The sequence below is a fragment of the Gossypium hirsutum genome, chromosome A01, assembly GCF_007990345.1.
Source record: "Gossypium hirsutum isolate 1008001.06 chromosome A01, Gossypium_hirsutum_v2.1, whole genome shotgun sequence".
In the NCBI taxonomy this organism is placed as follows: Eukaryota; Viridiplantae; Streptophyta; class Magnoliopsida; order Malvales; family Malvaceae; genus Gossypium; species Gossypium hirsutum.
This window is the reverse complement of record NC_053424.1, coordinates 45596707-45610823: the sequence shown is the minus strand read 5'-3', so window position 1 is coordinate 45610823 and position 14117 is coordinate 45596707. Positions and strand designations below refer to the sequence as shown.

The following is a 14117-nucleotide window of genomic DNA, read 5'->3' as shown; positions in this document are numbered from 1 at the left end:
TCGCTCAAAGCCATGTTGCACAGTCGTGGTGATTTATCGTAGCCCGTGTTTGGGAAAAATTTTTCCCTGTTTCCACACGGCCTAAGGCACGCCCATGTGCTAGGCCGTGTCTGTGTGGAAAACCTGTATTCAAGAGCTCTGTTAGTAAGTTAGGTGTTTAAACACTAAAATTTAAAGAAGTTAATATAGTTGGTGCTTGGGTTGCCTCCCAAGAAGCGCTTATTTATAGTCTAAGCTCGACTTACCTCTACATTGAATGGTCATGGTCGTTCGAGGAGTTTATTCTCCTCATTCTTTTTGTGAATCTCATCAAAATAAGGTTTTAGGTGAGTATGGTTTACATTAAAAGTGTCGAACTTGGGATGACTTACCTCAACTGTACTGAATGAAAAAATGCTAAGTACCGTAAGAGGAATTTCTTCATTCGGTTTAGCAGTGACAATGTGAGGATCTGCGGCATCTAATAAAACTTTATCTCCAACCTTAAGTTGATTTGGAAAGGTATTGGGCTCATCCTAGAGTAGTTTTGGTTTATCGTGTATTTTCAGTTTATGCATCTGCATTCATCTAGCTCCTCGATTTGTATCCTTAGTTCATCATGAATAGGTCATCTACTATTGCTTGAGAATGGCTCATGTACTTTCTTCAGAATAATTTCGTGCAAAGTAGGTTGCACCATATTATCAGTTTTAGTAGAATGGTTTAGACGATCACATTCAATTTCCGATGTGTTGTCAGAATTGCCAACTTGAAGGGTGATTGTTTCGTCTCTCACACGAAGTGTGAGCTCACCTATGCCAACATTAATAATTGTTTTAGCAGTTGCTAAAAAGGGCCATCCTCTATGTCTAGAACAATAAAGTCAACGGGAAATATAAATTTATCAATTTTAACTAGCACATTTTCAATAATACCCCTAGGAAATCTTATAGTTTTATCTACTAATTGAATGCTAATCCTAGTCTGTTTGGGTTTTCCAAGACCTAATTGTTTGAACATTTTGTAGGGCATGACGTTAATACTATCCCTTAAATCAACTAAAGCATTATTAACATCTAAACTACCAATTAAGCAAGGAATTGTAAAACTCCCTGTATATTTTAATTTGTTGGGTAGTTTATTCTGTAGAATAGCTGAGCAAACTGCGTTTAGCTTCACATGCGACACCTCATCCAACTTCCGCTTATTTGCTAAAAGCTCCTTTAAAAATTTCATTGCGTTTGGCATCTGCGATAGAGCTTCAATAAATAGTAAGTTAATATGTAAATTTTTTAAAAGTTTAAGGAATTTACCAAATTTTTCATTTGAGCGGTCTTTCCTTGTCGCATTAGGGAATGGCACACGAGGTTTGAATTCTGTACTTACTAGTTTCTGCTCATTGTTGTCTACCTCACCTTTGCCTTTGCTTATCTCAGTTTCTTGCCTTGGTTCTGGTTCAAGTGTGACTAACCCTTCCTCATCTTAACTAGTAATCGCGTTGAGTTTCTCCCTTGAGTTAGATTCTGTGTTGCTTGGCAAGCTACCTTGTGGTCATTCAGAAATCAACTTGGCAAGCTGTCCAATCTGAGTTTCGAGCCCATGGATCGATGTTTGTTGATTCTTAAGTGCTGTCTCGGTATTTTGAAAATGGGTTTCTAACACCAAGATGAAATTGGTTAGCATCTCCTCAAGGTTCGGCTTCTTTTCTTGCTGGTAAGGTGGTTGTTGAAAGCCCGGAGGATGTTGTGGCCTTTGATTTCCTTGACCGCCCCATGAGAAATTTGGGTGGTTTCTCCAACCTGCATTATAAGTATTGCTATAAGGATTATTTTGGGATCGAGGACTATTACCCATGTAATTTAATTGTTTGTTCTCCATGCTGTGGCCATAGGATTGATATTCTGAATTGCTTGATCAGCCTCCACTTGCTTCGCACTGTATTACTGGGTGAACCTATAAAGAACTAAGAAAACCATCAATTTTCTTATTCAAGAGTTCTACCTTATTAGAGAGCATGGTAACCGAATCGACGTTATAAACGCCTGCTGTTTTAGTTTGCTTAGTCTTCATGACTTGCCACTGATAGTTATTCAGTGACATCTCTTCAATAAATTCGTAAGCCTCTTCAGGTGTTTTGTTATTGATGGCTCCCCGACTGCTGTATCAATCATCTGTCTTGTCGAGGGGTTCACACCATTGTAGAATGTTTGAACTTGCAACCATAGAGGTAATCAATGGTGAGGACACCTTCGCAGTAGGTCCTTGTATCTCTCCCATGCACTGTAAAGAGTTTCTAAGTCCATCTGCACAAATGAAGAGATATCATTACGTAATTTGGCTGTTTTAGCAAGCGAAAAATATTTTAATAAAAAATTTTCGGTCATTTGCTCCCAAGTAGTAATTGACCCTCGTGGTAATGAGTTCAATCACTATTTAGCTTTTTTCCTTAATGAAAAAGGGAATAACCAAAGACGAATGGCATCATCAGAAACGCCATTAATTTTAAATGTATCACAGAATTCCAGGAAATTTGCCAACTGAGTGTTTGGATCCTCATCATGCAAACCATCAAACTGAAAAAATTGTTGTATCATTTGAATAGTGTTAGGTTTTAGTTCAAATTATTCACCGCAATAGCAGGCCTAACTATACTTGACTAAGTTCCTGTTAAAGTGGGTTTAGCATAATCATACATTGTACGCGGATCAGGATTCTGATTTGCTAGTTCAGCGGGTATCATAGGAGGTAGCTGGTTGTCTTGGTTTTCAGCCATCTCCTCGGTAGGGGTTTGAATATTGTCCTCTTGCTCGTTTTCTGTGTATCTTAAGCTTTGCCTTATTTCTCTTTGGTTTCTGCGAACTGTGCGATCGATTTCTTCGTCAAAAAGTAATGGTCCTAATGGGTTTCTTCTAGTCATAAACTATAAAAACCTGCCAAGAGAAATAAAAGGTAAATTAATAAATAATAATAAAAAAATAAAATTAACTTGCAAGAAAAATAAATGGATAAAGTAATAAAAATGTGGTGTTCCTAATATCTTAGTTCCCTGGCAACGGCGCCAAAAAATATATCGTGATTTTCGTATGATAAGTTTTATAAATTTATAATGAATCGTTCTTGAAACTAACTATTATCACGATGAAGGCAAGTGTACCTATCGAACAATAGTATAGTTTTAGCAAGACCGGACTGTCAAACCCAAAGAAACTAAAAGTACTAGTAATGACTGTCTTTTTATTATCTAGCCTAAGAATAATGGGGTTTGTTTTAACTAACTAATTAACTAAACTAAGAAATGACAGAAAATAGAATTGGGGAATGACTTTTGGAAAACTCGATTTGAAACGCCCCGTAACCGAGACTGTCGCCGGAGTCGAACACGAGGTGTTAACAGACTTAATTCATTACTTAAACAGCTCAAATAATTTATTTTTAAAATTTTCAGTCAAGCTAACAATCTGCGTCATAGTCGCTTAAAAATTCATATCTCGAGTTACAAAACTCAAATTCCAATTCTGTAAATTTTCCCTGAAACTAGACTCATATATCTATTTACTAATTTGTTTCTAGAATTTTTGGTCAAGCCAATTAGTAAAGTTTATTAGTTAAAGTATCCCCTATTTCAGGGTTCGACTGCTCTGACCTCTGTGTATTACGAATCAGATATCTCCCTGTACAGAGTTTCAATGACTATTCCATTTGTTTCTAATAAAACTAGACTCAATAAGGAATCTTTACATATAAATCATGACTTCTAATTATCTTTGAAAAATTTATGGTGAATTTCCAAAGTCAGAACAGGGGATCCACAAATCGCTCTGGCCCTGTTTTCACAAAAATTTAAACATCTCATAAAATATAACTCATATACCTGTTTTGTTACATCCATATGAAAATAGACTCATAATTCTTCAATTCCATATTTTATTCACCATCTAATTGTATCTCTACTATTTTTAATGATTTTTCAAACTCACGTCACTACTGCTGTCGGAATCTATTTTATGGTAAATTTTACCTATTTCATGTTTTCCATGGATTAGCTAGTAATTTAGCATACATAACACCAAATATGATCATGATTAGCCATTCCAATGGCAAATCATTACCAAGCATTTCCATACCACTCAATAACCATATTATAAGACCATATATACAAAATGATTATAATGCTACTCAAAATATGCAAGCCATTATGCCAAGATGGTATACGGATATAGTGTGAGCATGCCTCCGACCGTTCTCGATTTCCGAGCTGGCTTGTCAACACTACAAGAAATGAAAAGGAGGAAGTAAGCATAAATGCTTAGTAAGCTCACATGCAAATAGCAAGTAACACAACTATATAAGCAAACATAAAACATCATTTGCATAACCATCACCGAGACATTCATATCACATTTTCATTTATCATCTTACCATATTGTTGTTATATCGAGTTTTCAACCCAAGGGTTAAGTACACACCTGTTCAAAGTATTCATTTCACAACACTTACCAATACGTCCCTTTCATCTCGAGTATTCCTCCATTTGATTAGAATTTTACCCGTTGAACACATCGGAATATAATTCAGATACATGGAAAGTTTGCACATAAGTGCCACATATGTAGCCAAGCTACCATGTAACCCGCCCATAAGTGAACACAGACTCAACTCAACGAGCTCGGGCGTTCGCATCCATAAGTGAACTCGGACTCAACTCAGTGAGCTCGGATGCCTAGTTACATCTCTCGAACTCGGACTCAACTCAACGAGTTCGGACTTTCGCATCCATAAGTGAACTCGGACTCAACTCAACGAGTTCAGATGCTCAACCATCCTAGTGACATGTCACTTGTATCCTAATCTATTCCTAAGGTTCAAATGGGATTTTCCTCGAACACATCTCCTTGCCATCTTCCGTAAAATACCGAAACCAATACTCGGTAGTACTTTATATTTAACAATTAATACACATAATTTGCATTTTATTCGAAAATAACCACAAAGCATAATATTTCAAGATAAAAATCAACATCATATCATATAAACAACATTAAATTGCTTAAAATGACAATTATGTTACTACATTTACACATGAACTTACCTCGTATGCGAAAAATGGCTACTTTTACCATTTCGTCCACAACTTGGTATTTTCCCCATTTTAGCCTGAATTTTAGTTTTCCTTGCTCTATCATTTAAAATATAGTCTAATTAGGACTCACATTATTCAAATTGACCCAAAATCATATTTTGGCAAAATTACAGTTTTGCCCCTAAACTTTTGCATATTTACACTTTTGCCCCAAAGCTCGTAAATTAAACTTCAGCCTATTTTCTTATGTTTTATGACATGCTGATCATTTTTCCCTTCTATGGCAACATCAAATTCTCACTCTAACATGTACTTATGACTATTAGGTATTTTTACCGATTAAGCCCTTTTTCTAGTTTTCGCTTAAAACCGAGTAGCACAAGTTGTCTAACATAATTTAAAACCTCATATTCTATCATAAAAACACCAAAATACACAAATTTCACCTATGGGTATTTTTCCAAATATGAACCCTAGGTTGAATTATTGCTAGCATAAGCTTAATCGAGCTACTTGGACTCCAAAAACGTAAAAATCATTAAAAACGAGGCTAGAATGGACTTACAATCGAGCTTGGAAGCTTGAAAAACCCTAGACATGGTTTCTCCTTGCTATATTCGGCCATGGGGTTGAAGATGAGCAAAATTGACTTTTAATTTTGTATTTTAATTCATTTTACCCCTAAATGACCAAAATGCCCTTACTACTAAACTTTCCAAAAATTCCATCCATGTCCAATTTTTGTCCATAGACTTATAAATTGGTAAAATTCTATTTAAGACCTCCTAATTAATATTTCAAAACAATTTCATACTAGAAACTTCTAGAATGCAAGTTTTACAAATTATTCGATTTAGTCCCTAATTTCAATTTAAGCACTTTATGCATAAAATTTCTTCACGAAATTTTCACACAATCATGCAATCATATCATAGACCTCAAAATAATCATAAAATAATTATTTTTATCTTGGATTTTGTGGTCACGAAACCACTATTACGACTAGGCCCAAAATTAGGATATTACAACTCTCCCCCCCTTTAGGGATTTTCGTCCCCGAAAATCTTACCAGAAAAGTGGTCTTCACTTTTAATCTCATATTCGGTGCCGAAGAACTTTCACTTAGGCTATACCTCCAATACATCTCTTTAATTTCTCATATGATCTAAAAGTTTACAGTTTCAACTCTCAACTGTTCTTAAATTTTCAACCCTTCTCAGTTTCCCATGATATCATGACATAAAACCCATATCTCAACTTGATTTAATGGAGACCGGAATTCCAAGAAATCCAACAATCAAAGAGACCTGAAATTCCATGAATCTAATGAGTAGGAATTCATTCAATACCGATATGATTTACAGATCTCGCCAAACATTTAACAAAAGGATACATCACATTTTCCTCTTTCCGCCATGGAAATAATTCTGATATGGCCTCAAGAATAATCCTTCTCATTTCCATCCTAATATCAACACTGGCAAGGATAATTTTGATAGATCCCAATGTTCGGCTTTAACCCCTTTAACAACTCTGATTTTATGTAACATCGAATGCTCTAAACTATCACATTACCTCACTGTCTTGAAACACATCACAATTCATACAACGGTACATTACTGAAAGTCAGGAAGTCTTTACTCAATGTAGACTAGTCTAGTTCAGACGCTTCGGTTACCAATAGTCTCATCTATCCGAACTCTGTCAACATGTAATAAACTTTTCAGCTTTCACAAGACGAAAACCTTATCATTCGTAGTGACTTTAACTAATATCCAACTCTTTCTAATAAATATACACTTCTCGTTTAGACTATTTACTCTTTTATCTGTACAAAATGAAATTCTATTATCAAACTTGAGAAAAATAATCCTGACATAATTGTCACATGAAATCTTTCAAATAAATAATTCACCATACCGGCTGAAACTCGCGCTTTTATCACCTATGCATTTACTGATGTCAAATCCTTACACAGAAATTAGAAAAAATCCCAATACTAAAATCACCACATTACCAAGATCAAATTAGAAGTATAGTCATATTTGACATGATTATCACGAGCTGAAGAGCGCACTTCGAACACGAGTCATAATTGACAAATTATGGAACAAAGATAACAAGGAAACCGAATAAAGAAATCCAAGATAGAGAAATCCAGAATAAAGAAATCCAGAATAAAGAAACCCAATATACGATACTATACCGGAGAATCGAAAACCAAACTCATAGAGAAAATACAGAATACCCTGATAATTCTTCAAAGAAAGAAAGTCCAGAAGAAAACATCATTTAATCCCACTGAAATCAAATATAACAAGATCAATATATCTTCCCATACATATATATCAGATGAAGCATCAAGTAGAAGAAACAGGATCATAATATCATATGTATTCTCTCATCAATTCTTATCAGATGAAATGAAATAGAATACCCGATGAAATAGAGCAATATAAATTATAAACCAGTCAGACTACCAATGCTTTCATCCAACACCAGGATTAAAAGACATTCCCATATAATAAGAATTTTTTCAGAAGATCAATAGCCATAGAAATATTTCTGAGAACGGGTAAACACATAGAACATCTCAAAAGAGACTGCTAAATCTGTCCAGTCATAACTGTCACACTCAGATAGTTCACATTTCAATTATCATTTCCCAAACTAGTTCTGCCGTCACAAATTTCATATTAAACCATTCACTAAAGAAGGCAGTTCTGAATAAATTTCGATTTACACTTTTCTCGACCTTGCAACTGAGTAATTCGGTGTACCAAGGAGAATTCCTTTTCTAACTGGGATAGTACATAACTCCAATAATCTTTACGTCAATCCGATACTTTACTGGCTCTGACTTTACTTATCAGCTCATTTTCAATCTCTGATCATACTTATAATTATTCTATCACTGAACTCTTTGGGTTCTCAACCGAAAACTTATTCAATACAAATCTCATGAAATTCCATTATAAGTACCACTTTGGTAAGGGGGACGGGTTGTAGGACCTCTGACTCGACTTTCTTATACATACACATATGACACAACTCCCATCATCATAGCAACATCATCAAAATCATGTCATTCATTCATGTTGGCTTACACCAATTTTCCTATTGTCCCATTTAGATAATATACTTATGCATGCATTCTATGTTTTCTAGATAGCTTTACTTATCCATTCATTTAATTAAATTAATTCATGCTCATGACATCATATAAGGCCAAACAAACATAGATATTTGCATCACAATCACAACTTTCAATTTGTGCATCATCATGTACATATCATTACAATCATATAATTCAGTCCAACAATTTAACATAGATAAGTTCATTTCATTATAATCCTTTATCTCATAAAAAATTGTATATCATTAACATTCATCAACATTCAACGTCCAATCAAGACAAGGACATTTTCATTCGTATCATGATATTATGACCTTTCTTCATACCTCTACTACTTTCTATTTATTCTGTTCATCTTATCAAGTAAGCCACATACACTACATCGTATGAGCATTAAGCAAATATGGATATTTATCACAACATGAACTTTCATCTCACATATTATCACATATGTATCATAAACTTTTATTCATACTTTTCTGAACCGAGACTTATCATAATCATAACTTTACTCAAATACCATCACATAACATTGAACATGGTCAGCGCAGCTCGGTTGGAGAGTACCCTGTCTAAATAAGACGGTACTCATACGCGTCGGAAGACATCACACTATCACAGATCAGTGGCATGTATAGCTAAACTTTTACACATGCTAGGTTAGTCCGAGAACCGACTAAACCTGCTCTGATACCACAAAATGTAATTCCCTGTACCCGAGATCATCGCCGGAGACGAACACGAGGTGTTAACAGACTTAATTCATTACTTAAACAGCTCAAACAATTTATTTTTAAAATTTTCAGTCAAGCTAACAATCTGCATCATAGTCACTTAAAAATTCATATCTCGAGTTACAAAACTCAAATTCCAATTCTGTAAATTTCCCTGAAACTAGACTCATATATCTACTTACTAATTTTTTTATAAAGTTTTTGGTCGAGCCAATTAGTACAGTTTATTAGTTAAAGTATCCCCTGTTTCAGGGTTTGACTACTCTGACCTCTGTATATTATGAATCAGATATCTCCCTGTACAGAGTTTCAATGACTATGACGTTTATTTCTAATAAAACTAGACTCAATAAGGAATCTTTACATATAAATCATGACTTCTAATTATCTTTGAAAAATTTATGATGAATTTCCAAAGTCAGAACAGGGGATCCAGAAATCGCTCTGGCCCTATTTCACAAAAATTTAAACATCTCATAAAATATAACTCATATACCTTTTTTGTTCCATCCATATAAAAATAGACTCATAATTATTCAATTCAATATTTTATTCACCATCTAATTGTATCTCTACTATTTTTAATTATTTTTCAAACTCACGTCACTGCTGCTGTCTAAATCAAGTTTATGGTAAATTTTTCCTATTTCATGTTTTCCATGGATTAGCTAGTAATTTAGCATACATAACACCAAATATGATCATGATTAGCCATTCCAATGGCTAATCGTTACCAAGCATTTCCATACCACTCAATAACCATATCATAAGACCATATATACAAAATGATTATAATGCTACTCAAAATATGCAAGCCATTATGCCAAGATGGTATACAGATATAGTGTGAGCATGCCTCCGACCGTTCTTGATTTTCGAGCTGGCTTGTCAACACTACAAGGAATGAAAAGGAGGAAGTAAGCATAAATGCTTAGTAAGCTCACATGCAAATAGCAAGCAACACAACTATATAAGCAAACATAAAACATCATTTGCATAATCATCACTGAGACATTCATATCGCATTTTCATTTATCATCTTACCATATTGTTGTTATATCGAGTTTTCAACCCGAGGGTTAAGTACATACCTGTTTAAAGTATTCATTTCACAACACTTACCAATACGTCCCTTTCATCTCGAGTATTCCTCCATTTGAGTAGAATTTTACCCGTTGAACACATCGGAATATAATTCGGATACATGGAAAGTTTGCACATAAGTGCCACATATGTAGCCAAGCTACCATGTAACCCGCCCATAAATGAACTCAGACTCAACTCAACGAGCTCGGGCGTTCGCATCCATAAGTGAACTCGGACTCAACTCAATGAGCTCGGATGCCTAGTTACATCTCTCGAACTCGGACTCAACTCAACAAGTTCAGACATTCGCATCCATAAGTGAACTCGGACTCAACTCAACGAGTTCTGATGCTCAACCATCCTAGTGACATGTCACTTGTATCCTAATCTATTCCTAAGGTTCAAACGGGATTTTTCTCGAACACATCTCCTTGCCATCTTCCGTAAAATACCGAAACCAATACTCGGTAGTACTTTATATTTAACAATTAATACACATAATTTGCATTTTATTCGAAAATAACCACAAAGCATAATATTTCATGATAAAAATCAGCATCATATCATATAAACAACATTAAATTGCTTAAAATGACAATTATGTTACTACATTTACACATGAACTTACCTCGTATGCGAAAAAGGCTACTTTTACCATTTCGTCCACAACTTGGTATTTTCCCCATTTTAGCCCGAATTTTAGTTTTCCTTGCTCTATCATTTAAAATATAGTCTAATTAGGACTCACATTATTCAAATTGACCCAAAATCATATTTTGGCAAAATTACAGTTTTGCCCCAAAACTTTTGCATATTTACACTTTTGCCCCAAAGCTCATAAATTAAACTTCAGCCTATTTTCTTATGTTTTATGACATGCTGATCATTTTTGCCTTCTATGGCAACATCAAATTGTCACTCCAACATGTAGTTATGACTATTAGGTATTTTTACCTATTAAGCCCTTTTTCTAGTTTTCGCTTAAAACCGAGTAGCACAAGTTGTCTAACATAATTTAAAACCTCATATTCTATCATAAAACACCAAAATACACAAATTTCACCTATGGTTATTTTTCCAAATATGAACCCTAGGTTGAATTATTGCTAGCATAAGCTTAATCGAGCTACCGGGACTCCAAAAACGTGAAAATCATTAAAAACGAGGCTAGAACAAACTTATAATCGAGCTTGGAAGCTTGAAAAACCCTAGCCATGGTTTCTCCTTGCTATATTTGGCCATGGGGTTGAAGATGAGCAAAATTGGCTTTTAATTTTGTATTTTAATTCATTTTACCCCTAAATGACCAAAATGCCCTTACTACTAAACTTTCCAAAATTCCATCCATGTCCAATTTTTGTCCATAGACTTATAAATTGGTAAAATTCTATTTAAGACCTCCTAATTAATATTTCAAAACAATTTCATACTAGAAACTTCTAGAATGCAAGTTTTACAAATTATTCGATTTAGTCCCTAATTTAAATTTAAGCACTTTATGCATAAAATTTCTTCACGAAATTTTCACACAATCATGCAATCATATCATAGACCTCAAAATAATCATAAAATAATTATTTCTATCTCGGATTTTGTGGTCACGAAACCACTATTCCGACTAGGCCCAAAATCAGGATATTACACGATTGATTGAAACAATACCTAAGGAAAAATCCACTTAGACTTCACTTGTTATTTGACTCTGAATCAGACGATTTATTTATTTGACTTGATACGTAGAAATCCCTAAGTTATATTATTATCTCTCTCAAGACTAACAACGTCTAACCCTAGGTTGAATAATTGAAATCTCTTTCTAATTAACTGCCTAGGATTGCATTAACTCGATCTATGGATCCCCTTATTAGGTTTCACCCTAATCTGACAAAGTCTTGTCACCCTATCTCTAGGCGCACAACCAACTTCGCTTAATTATGACAAATGTACTCTTAGATAGGGTCTATTCCTCCTTTGAATAGGAGCTTAACTTGAATCAATATCCTGGAATATCAAGACAAGAATTAAGAACACATAATTAAGAACAAGCCAAATATTTATCATACAATTCAGAAAATAATAACAAGATTCGTCTTAGGTTTCATTCCCCTTAGGTATTTAGGGGATTTAGTTCATAACTAAAAAGGAAAACATCTCAGAAGAATAATGAATACAAAATATAAAGAAAACCCAAAACTCCTGAAAGGAAATTAACGGGAGATCTTCAGTCTTGATAATGAATCCGACTTCTGAGATGGTTCAATCGGCTTCTTGAGCAATCCCCTGCCTCCTTCTCCGTGTGTCCTCTTTTTCTCCTTTAGAGTGTATTTATAAGCTTTGGAATGCCTAAGAACCCTCAAAATTGGCCTTTTCCAAATGGGACTAAACTTGGGCTCGGCAGGGACACGCTCGTGTGAGTAGTGCTTCGATTCTGCCAAATTGACATGGACGTGTGGTCTACCCGTGTGAGGAAGTCCAGGCCGTGTTGATTTCGTACGTTGGCCCATTTTCTCAGTTTTTGACCCATTTCTCATTCCTTTTGCTCTCCTATGCTCGCCTAAGTATAAAACCTAAAATTAAGGCATTAGAAGCATCAAATTCACCAATTCTAAGGAAAAATCATCCATAAAATGTGTTAAGCATGGGGTAAAAATATGTATAAATTACGGTTTATCTCTCACCTGTGCCAACATCAATAATCGTTTTAGTAGTTACTAAAAAGGGCCTCCAAAAATCAAAGGAGTGTTGCTTTCCTCCTCTATGTCTAGAACTATGAAGTCAACGGGAAATATAAATTTATCGATTTTAACAAGCACATCTTCAATAATACCCCTAGGAAATCTTATAGTTTTATCTGCTAATTGAATGCTCATCCTAGTTTGTTTGGGTTTCCCAAGACTTAATTGTTTGAACATTTTGTAGGACATGACGTTAATACTAGCCCCTAAATCAGCTAAAGCATTATTAACATCTAAACTACCGATTAAACAAGGAATTGTAAAACTCCCTGGATCTTTTAATTTGTTGGGTAGTTTATTCTATAGAATAGCTGAGCAAACTGCGTTTAGCTTCACATGCGAAGCCTCGTCCAACTTCCGCTTATTTACTAAAAGCTCCTTTAAAAATTTCATTGCGGTTGGCATCTGTGATAGAGCTTCAATAAACGGTAACTTAATATGTAATTTTTTTAAGAGTTTAAGAAATTTACCAAATTGTTCATCTCAGCGATCTTTCCTTGTCGCATTAGGGTATGGCACATGTGGTTTGTATTTTATACTTACCGGTTTCTACTCATTGTGGTCTACCTCACCTTTACCTTTGCTTATCTCAGTTTCTTGCCTTGGTTCTGGCTCAAGTGTGACTAACCCTTCCTCATCTTGACTAGTAATTGCGTTGAGTTGTTCCCTTGGGTTAGATTATTTGTGGTCGTTCAGAAATCAACTTGGCAAGCTGTCCAATCTGAGTTTCAAGCCCTTGGATCAATGCTTGTTGATTCTTAAGTGCTGAGTCAGTATTTTGAAAATGAGTTTCTAACACCGAGAGAAATTTAGATAGCATCTCTTCAAGGTTCGATTTCTTTTCCTGTTGATAAGGTGGTTGTTGAAAACCCGGAGGATTCTGTGGCCTTTGATTCCTTTGACCACCCCAGGAGAAATTGGGATGGTTCCTCCAACCTCCATTATAAGTGTTACTATAAGGATTATTTTGAGATCGAGGATTATTACCCATGTAATTTAATTGTTCGTTCTCCATGCTGTGGCCATAGGATTGATATTCTGAATTGCTTGATCTAGCTCCACTGACTTCACATTGCATTACTGGATGAACCTGTTAAGAACCAAGTAAACCATCAATCTTTTTATTTAGAAGCTCTACTTGGTTCGACAGCATAGTAACCAAATCGACGTTATAAACGCCTGCTGTTTTCGTTGGCTTAGTCCACATGACTTGCCACTGATAGTTATTCAGTGACATCTCTTCAATAAATTCGTAAGCCTCTTCAGGTGTTTTGTTATTGATGGTTCCCCCGGCTGTTGCATCAATCATCTCTCTTGTCGAGGGATTCACACCATTGTAGAATGTTTGAAATTGTAGCCATAGAGGT

The 14117-nt window shown here is 35.0% G+C and overlaps 1 non-coding gene across 1 annotated transcript; it reads left to right on the top strand.

The window, feature by feature from the left end:
* Positions 1 to 2208: 2208 nt before the first annotated feature.
* Positions 2209 to 2315, top strand: LOC121206703 (small nucleolar RNA R71). The gene has a single exon (XR_005901855.1). It is a non-coding gene; the product is annotated as a small nucleolar RNA R71 (small nucleolar RNA).
* Positions 2316 to 14117: the final 11802 nt, after the last annotated feature.